At 37.8% G+C, this 8,194-nt stretch overlaps 1 protein-coding gene across 1 annotated transcript in view; it reads left to right on the top strand.

Annotated features, from left to right (window-relative positions):
• The first annotated feature begins 6,677 nt into the window (after positions 1 to 6,677).
• LOC107757740 (gastrula zinc finger protein XlCGF8.2DB-like) overlaps positions 6,678 to 8,194 on the top strand; it is an 8,949-nt gene continuing 7,432 nt past the window's right edge. Inside the window, exon 1 of the mRNA XM_016575307.1 lies at positions 6,678 to 6,705. The gene's annotated coding sequence lies outside the window, so the exon portion shown is untranslated. The remainder of the gene's footprint in view (positions 6,706 to 8,194) is intronic.

Here is an 8,194-nt window from a genome sequence, read left to right as displayed (position 1 = left end):
TTGTATCAGACATGTGTCACTTTGCTCACATCTGATTGGTCCAATTTCAGTTTGAGATCTCTTACCCAGAACATAACCTGCCCCGGAGCAGGTTAGCCGTGGAGTGTAAGTTACTATGGCAATGAACGCAGCTAAAAGCCAAGCCACTTTCATGGTACCTATAACCCAGGATTGTTGCAAACTAAACTAAAACTTACCTGGCCAGCCAGCTCATCCGGCTTCATGGTACAGGCCCCTGGAGTAAATTAAGTAAGCTTAAATGAGAACACCTGGGATAAGCCTGATTATGTTAAGTATAATGGTGCGTTCAAGTCATGTCGGATAGATCGTATTTATGCGAATTCTTTGCTCTTCATTTTCTATAAGCAGAGTTAACAGAACCTGTTGTATTTTTTTGTAATTTATTAAAAGAAGGTACACCGCCATCTTGTGCTGATTAAACTGACTTGAACACACCTGACGTCGTAATTACGACTTGTCAACTCGTAAGTACGAACGTCCCAGGAGGACTTGAACGCAGCATAAGCACATGCCGTTGGTCTGATGGTGCTCATAAAAACCTGGAATGGACTCGAAAACATTATTATTGGTGTACATCTTGACACAAAACAATGGCAGAGACAAAAATAATTAGTTCAAAAAACTTTAGTGAGTATGAAAAAAACGCTATTGAAACAAATTGTGACAAACTATCCAGTTATTGAAAGTAAAATCCACACTACTGCTAGTGAGCAAAAGAAAAGGAGTGCTTGGAATGCAATTTGCAATGAATTCAAGGCAAATGAAAATGCAACCACAAGAACAATACAACTTCAGGTGAGATTTCTTCATTATTATCATTGCACATTTCTCATATTCATATTTTTGAGACAATTTATAATGAATGATATTTGCCTGTATAGACTCTGTGGAAGAACCTTAAACTGGCTTTAAAAAGACAGAATGCAGAGATCAGAATACAGCGATTTACTACTGGTGGTGGACCACCAAATAAAGACAAAACTGATTAATTGAGTGACTTGCTGTCTGGAATAATACAGCACCAGCAACCTTTGGATGGTATACCAGATGATGATCACTTGAACAGTTCAGATGAAGAACTGAGCACAAATGGGATGTAAGAAAGAAATTTGTTACTTCCTTTGGTACATATATTCCACTTTGTCAATCTTTATTCTTCTTTCATTCTAAGGATCATGTGAGTTTTTGTGCTTCTGTGTTTTTCCCCACAGAAAAAAGGAATCTGAACAGGTTAACGAGCCAGAGCACAGTGAGTGTGTGCCCACCACATCTGCTCTAGCATCCCTGAGAAAAGATGCTGCCACCACCTTTCAGCAGAGAACAAGCAAGATGACCATCCATGAAAAGTTAGCCAGAGAATTTAAAGGCAGAGTAAGTGATTTTTCAAAAACACTTTAGAAAACTGATACGGGCCGAATCGCAAAACAAACTTGTAGCCAATCAGCAATAAGGGGCGTGTCTACTCGTGATGTAGAGGAGAGCGCGTTCAGTGCATGGGACGGACATTAGCCGAGCCGAGCGACAGAAAGATAGAGATGGCGGATAAAAAACAAAAGAGGAAAACGTCTGCGGAACGATAAGGCAAGAAGTAGGACCCGTGTAAATATCGGATCAGCTTTCCAGCGCTGGAGAGAAATCAAGGAGCGGAGGCCTGCGATCGGACCCCGAGGTTGCTTTGTTTCTTCTCAATAGGTGAGTAACACCGTGCCTACAACAGCTAAAGTCTGCCTACACCGGACGCGATCAAACGACCGTTGAAAACCATTTGAAATTTAGGGGCGTGTTTGTTTTGGTGATTGTAGACATGGTGTAACATTGGTTTTGCTTTGTTTCACAGAACTAATCGTTGCCTGGGTTGCGTACGTATATGTGGGGCGGAGCTATCAAAATAGGGGCAAGACCCTTTTGGGGTAGGGGCGTGTTTGTTTTGGTGATTTCAAATATCAACATTGGCTACCAGAAATCACTTACTCTGCCTTTAATGAGCAAAAAATGCAATATCTGAAGGAAGAACATGAAATGAAAATAAGAATTCTACAGGTTGAATTGGATATGAAGTTGGAAGAAAGAGATATAATTGTCGCCTTACTGTATCTTTTTGGGATCATGTGTAAAAGATAAATAATAATAAAAATAAACCTTTTGCCATTTAGATATTCATGAGTGAGTTTTTTTTTAATTACCACAAACTACATTTTCAACCAGTATTGGTTTAGTAACTTTTTAATTTTGTTGCACACTATTTTAATTTTGTACAGAACAAACATTATCAAGGCAAAATAAGCCATAATGAATACGTTCCATATTAAAATGCATCTCATCTAGCTGAAGTGCTGCAATGTGTAAGCAACTCTGTGTGCAAGTCCTCGTTGGTCATTGGCGGCCTCAGCCATGGGCACATCTGCTTCATCGTGATCTTCCATTGGAGGATCAGGACATCAGCACTGCTTCAGGTAGTTGTGCAGCACCGCTGTAGCAATGATGACCTTGCAGCATCTTCTTGGCCTGAAACGAAGTGTATTGCGTAAACACTGGAATCGATTTTTCCATATTCCAAATATAAGCTCAACCATGCCACTTGTTCGTATATGAGCTCTGTTGTATATTTGCTGCTCGGCTGTTGTGGGATTTATGTATGGAGTGAATAAAAAGTTACTCTGACCATATCCATTGTCACCAAGTAGAAGTCCGCTATGCTGTCCTCTCGGAAACTGAGCACACAATGAAGAGTTGAGAAAAATCCTTGAATCGTGAGTTGAACCTTTCCAACGTGCAACAATGTTTGCAAACTCTAAATTAGGTGTGCATACACCCTGCACGTTGACAGAAAACCAGTCAGGAGTTGATGGACACTTGATGGGAACATGACATTCATCTATACAGCCAATCACACCTGGGAAGTGCCCATATTCATAGAATTGCACTTTATAGTTGGCTTGGTCAGCAGCATCAGGAAACTTTATGTAAAGACTCCTCAGTTCACAAATGGCTCTGCAGACTTTGTGAACTATTCTACACACAGTTGCTTCACTGGCACCACACAAATCACCAGTTTCACGATGAAAGGTCCCAGATGCCAAAAACCTCAATGTGAGCAGAACTTGGAGAGAACTGGGTAAAGGCCTTCCTCTCAGAGACAGACAGGAAAGTCTAGGCGTAAGCAAAGATATTAGCTCCAATGCATTTTCTTTGTACATACGAAAGTGGTCTTGAAAAGCTATGTCATCAAAGTAATGTAATGGATCACTCCTATCCACGTCGGCAAAAAGTCTCACGATTTATTTCCAGAACATGATGCATGATGGGATACACTAAGCCTCGAATAGTGCTCCAGAGCGGTATTCGAGATAGTGTGGATTTAGTGTGCGTTAAGGGCACTATGCTTTGCCGTTTTTAAGACCTGGGACAGTCTTGCGCACTTACTTCCTGTTGCGGGCACACGCTCTCAAGTGGCCAAGACCGCAAGTGTGGGTATTGTAACGGAATGACAGAGGCGTGAGGCGTGCGGATCCATACGCAAAGCTTTATTCATAGACATGGTCATACACAGGCAGGGTCGAACACCAGCAAACAGGTATATTGAGGGCAAGAAACAAGAGCAGTCCAGTAAACTGGCGTGGATCGATCGACGGCTAACGTAATCCAGGGGGCAAGACAAACGGGTAATCCAAACAGACAGACAATAGTCCAAACTAGGAGCGAACAGATTCCGAAACGGCAAGACAAGGGGTTAATCCAAGACAGGCGATAATTCCAGGGCAGGCGGCAGACTGACGAGACGAGATAAACAGGCTAAGATACAAGACTAGACTAAACTGGACTAGAAACACGGAAAGGCTCCGTAAAGTTGCTATCGCTAAGACATGATATGCGCAAACAATACTCGGCCCGGAAGAGCATGTGAATGACTGTTATATAGGCCGTGTGATTGGTTTCTGGTGTGAGTGTAATCAGTGCAATGGAACATGGGAAATGTAGTCCAGGGTGATGTGTAACAGTCTGTGTGGTATGAATCAATATAATGAGAAGGTGACATCTGGTGGCGAGCGGACGGAAGGTTACGGACAGGATTCATGACAGGTATCTGGACAAGGCACTGGTGTAACTAATGAAGCCTTTGATTAAATCAGGTTTGCTTCTTGAGACAACAAATTTGTAGCAGATTTGTGTTGTTGCGAGGGATTCTATTCAGGGGGTTGAATAATTTTGAGACTGCAGAATAAAAATATCCAGGTGTTGGCTTTGTTTGCGCTGCGCAGGTCGATCGGTGTATGACATCAAAGTACCGTGAGAGGTATAGAGAGCAGATGACTACTTATACTTTCGTTCTCTGTAGATCCCACTTACTCACACGCCACGATTGGTCGATTATGTACAATGCCTGCATGTTACTGGTCAAATTACTTTTCGATCATTACCTTCAGCAAGTATGAAAAACAGGAAAATAAAGCAGGCAATTTAGAAATCCTGTACAGGATATGTCCGGGAAAAAGGGCATGTATGGTCACCCTACTGTATATTATTTGTGCCTTGTTGTCTGTAAACAGGTCATTGCATTGTTCAGCTGTTTCCCCTATAGTTCTGCTGAAACTCCAGAGTCTGAGCGATAGAACTAGAACTGGGAAATTTGTTCTCAAAACTTCAAAACTTTTAACTTCACAAAAATAAAATTATAAACTAATATAACATAGTAAATACTTTTTTTCTGGTGGATTTGCATCTAGAGTTTGAGTTTCTAATAAACTGGTTATTGCAACTGAACTGTTCACTCTTAAAAAGGGAAGATGAGGAGTAGGCTAACAACTGAATATGTTGTCATATTTTTTGCCAGTTGAAGAAAATGAAAAGGTAAGATTTTAATCAATGAACCATATTCTTTTATATGGCAAAAACTGTATTTTAAACAAAATTGCTTATAAAAAAACAACAACATTACCATTCAAATCAGTAAGATCAAAGTCAGACCATATTATCCTTTCCATCCAATCCTTATAGAAGACAGATTTGTTGATTTTCAGTGTGTATCTGTTATTCATAGAGGACTACTATGGGGAGGAAAATGATGTTTGTAAATTAATTGAAATCTGAGAGTTTGATAGGTTATTAGAATTAAGACTTATATAATCACATTTTTAGCACATATTATATACTGCCAATTTTAATAAAGATAACCTGGGAAAAATCACATTTCATTAACATTTAGAAGAAATTATTTTAACCATTTTAATTAAAGATTTCCATTCAGACGGTCAAAATCAACTGTTTTAAACTCGTCATCAATTTAATCCTTCAATGTAATGCACTTTAACCAAATAAAGCTGAAATTTGTTGTATTGCCTTTATGTTCTGGGAAGAAACCGAGATGAAATTTATGAATTAATTGACATAAAGATTCCGTTTCAGTTAATAAATGAAATAGTTAAATCTCTCTGCAGCCACAAATTTAATTTTGATCTACAAATTCTTTATGAGTTTATATTTAAATGATAAGTTCTTTCTAATCCTGTAAATTGAAGAGCAAGATACTGGAGTTCATCCTTGATTGAGAGAATATCACAAATGCTCAGTAGATTATCATCAGTTGAAAGCACTTCACAGTTACTTACATTCAGATAGAAGACTATATAAAGCTAAACGTTATTGATAGCTCTATAATTTATCCAATTCATCCTATACCGTATTATATTTGTTTTCTAATGTAAATTCTATGGTTTTGGCGAAAAATACTTTTATTTTGCTCTGGTGATGTGACATCATAAGGCGGCGCCGCGCTCCTGCGTCTGTGATTCGGCTGAAGAAAGGTTTGTGTTTTTTTTTTTTTTTCATTTAAAGTGTTTAAATCAATACTACTCGTTTAGTGAATTGTATGTAAAACTGTGAAATGAAATATTAACCAGTGTAACACTGTAATACTTTTAGTGACATTAATGAAGGTAAATCCAATAATGAAGGTTACTCATGCGCATCCACACATGAGTAACAGAGAAGGTGCTTTTCATTTCGCTCCCTGTATCGTGCATCAGTTTATCATAAACACGATTTTCGGGCACTGACAAGTAGTGAATGATGGAGAAGCAGAGCTTTTCGAAACTCCGAGTCATATGAATCAATTGCTTTGCGAAATGATTCAGTGATTCACCGCACGCTGACGTCACCTGCTGCACAAAACAACAAACACAAACATGTGTCATGAAAACTTTTACAAACCAACTGCAAATTTCATAAGAGTGGAATCTATTAAAATATAATCTACAAATCAGTAAATACTAAATATAAATCTTAATACAAATGTGAACCTTTGTTTAGTTTGTCCTTTTATTAATTTGAGTGCTAGTTTTCGTCATTTTTTTTTTGTCTTGTCAAGTTTAAGTCCATTAACTCTCTCTGACTCTCTGAACTCTCTCTTAACTCTCACTCTGACTGACTCCCTTACCAGTGCGCTGACTACTGAACTAGGGAGCTGACAGAGAATTAGTTTGGCATTTAGCCTACTTTTTCTTTCTGTGAATTATTCTCATCTTAAACAGGACAAAGTGTCCAAACACACAGAAAAACTCCTGCTGAAGCAACTGAGATCCACGTGACACACTATTATAAAGATGGCGTTTATTAAAGAGGAGAGTGAAGACGTGAAGATTGAAGAAACATTCAGAGTCAAACAAGAAGATGCTGAGGAACAAACAGGTTGGTTTTCCTTCTCAAAGCTGATCTCACTCATTTTAATGTCCAGCTCTACAGAAATAGAGATATGAAAATAATACAGAAGTAGCCTAAACAAAGCAATTATTTTGTATAACATTAAACCCAATATCTACTTCTCATTAAAAAAAACAATGAAAACATGAAGCAAATGATGACAATTTAGTTTTAACATTTAACTTAACATTTGTTGTCTATGATTTTTCTACTCATCCCCAGAAGTGCCATACTAACATATTAACATAACTGAATGTAAATATCAGTAAATGTTCATTACAAAAAGTAATATAAGGTGGTATTAAAAAGGTCTTAAAAAGTCTTCAATTTAACTTGTTCATGTCTGCAGAAATCCTGAATAAGTCGTATATCAGAAATACCAGCCTACTTTCTACATTTCTCCAGCTGACACAGCTTGGTAGAGTCACTGCATGCTGTTTATCTTCGTTCTTCATTTGAAGATCTTCCCCGCGGTAAGTTACTGCGTCATCAGAGAGAACTGCAGTAAATTAGCAGAATACAGAATACAAGCTCGCGCTAAAACATAAAACATAAAAAGTTCACTGTATATCGCAGTAATAAATATAATTTATTACAGCAATGATGTTTTGTTTTCTTTTAAATTTATACACATTAAATATTACATATATGTATGTAATAAAATGTGTATTTCCATTACAGGTTTAGGTCTTAAATTTCATATAAGGTGGTATTAAAAAGGTCTTAAAAAGTCTTCAATTTAACTTGTTCATGTCTGCAGAAATCCTGAATAAGTCGTATATCAGAAATACCAGCCTACTTTCTACATTTCTCCAGCTGACACAGCTTGGTAGAGTCACTGCATGCTGTTTATCTTCGTCCTTCATTTGAAGATCTTTGGTGAGCAAATAATACAGTCAGTGACCAGTTACTTTATAATGAACTGCAGCATAATAAAATCAAACTGTTCATGTTTATGAGTGACACAAACCGTTGATATCAAAGACCTAAGTAGTGAACTAAAAAAAAAAAACATCTGTTGTGCCTGTCACATCTTCTAACAGCATCAGTTGTAAACAGAGGCGGACAATAACGAAGTACATTTACTTGAGTACTGTACTTTACTTGAGTATAATTTTTTCTGGAAACTTGCTACTTCAACTTCACTACATTTGACAGACAAATATCGTACTTTTTACTCCGCTACATTTATATCAAGGTCCCCAAGTAGAAAGTCGGAGTTACTGCATGCTGTTTATCTTTGTCCTTCATTTGAAGATCTTTGGTGAGCAAATAATACAGTCAGTGACCAGTTACTTTATAATGAACTGCAGCATAATAAAATCAAACTGTTCATGTTTATGAGTGACACAAACCGTTGATATCAAAGACCTAAGTAGTGAACTAAAAAAAAAAAACATCTGTTGTGCCTGTCACATCTTCTAACAGCATCAGTTGTAAACAGAGGCGGACCGTAACGAAGTACATTTACTTGAGT

Source organism: Sinocyclocheilus rhinocerous, unplaced genomic scaffold, assembly GCF_001515625.1.
Source record: "Sinocyclocheilus rhinocerous isolate Xijiao unplaced genomic scaffold, SAMN03320098_v1.1 scaffold4429, whole genome shotgun sequence".
Lineage (NCBI taxonomy): Eukaryota > Metazoa > Chordata > Actinopteri > Cypriniformes > Cyprinidae > Sinocyclocheilus > Sinocyclocheilus rhinocerous.
The sequence above is the reverse complement of the archived record's forward strand: the minus strand, read 5'-3'. Positions and strand labels throughout refer to the sequence as shown.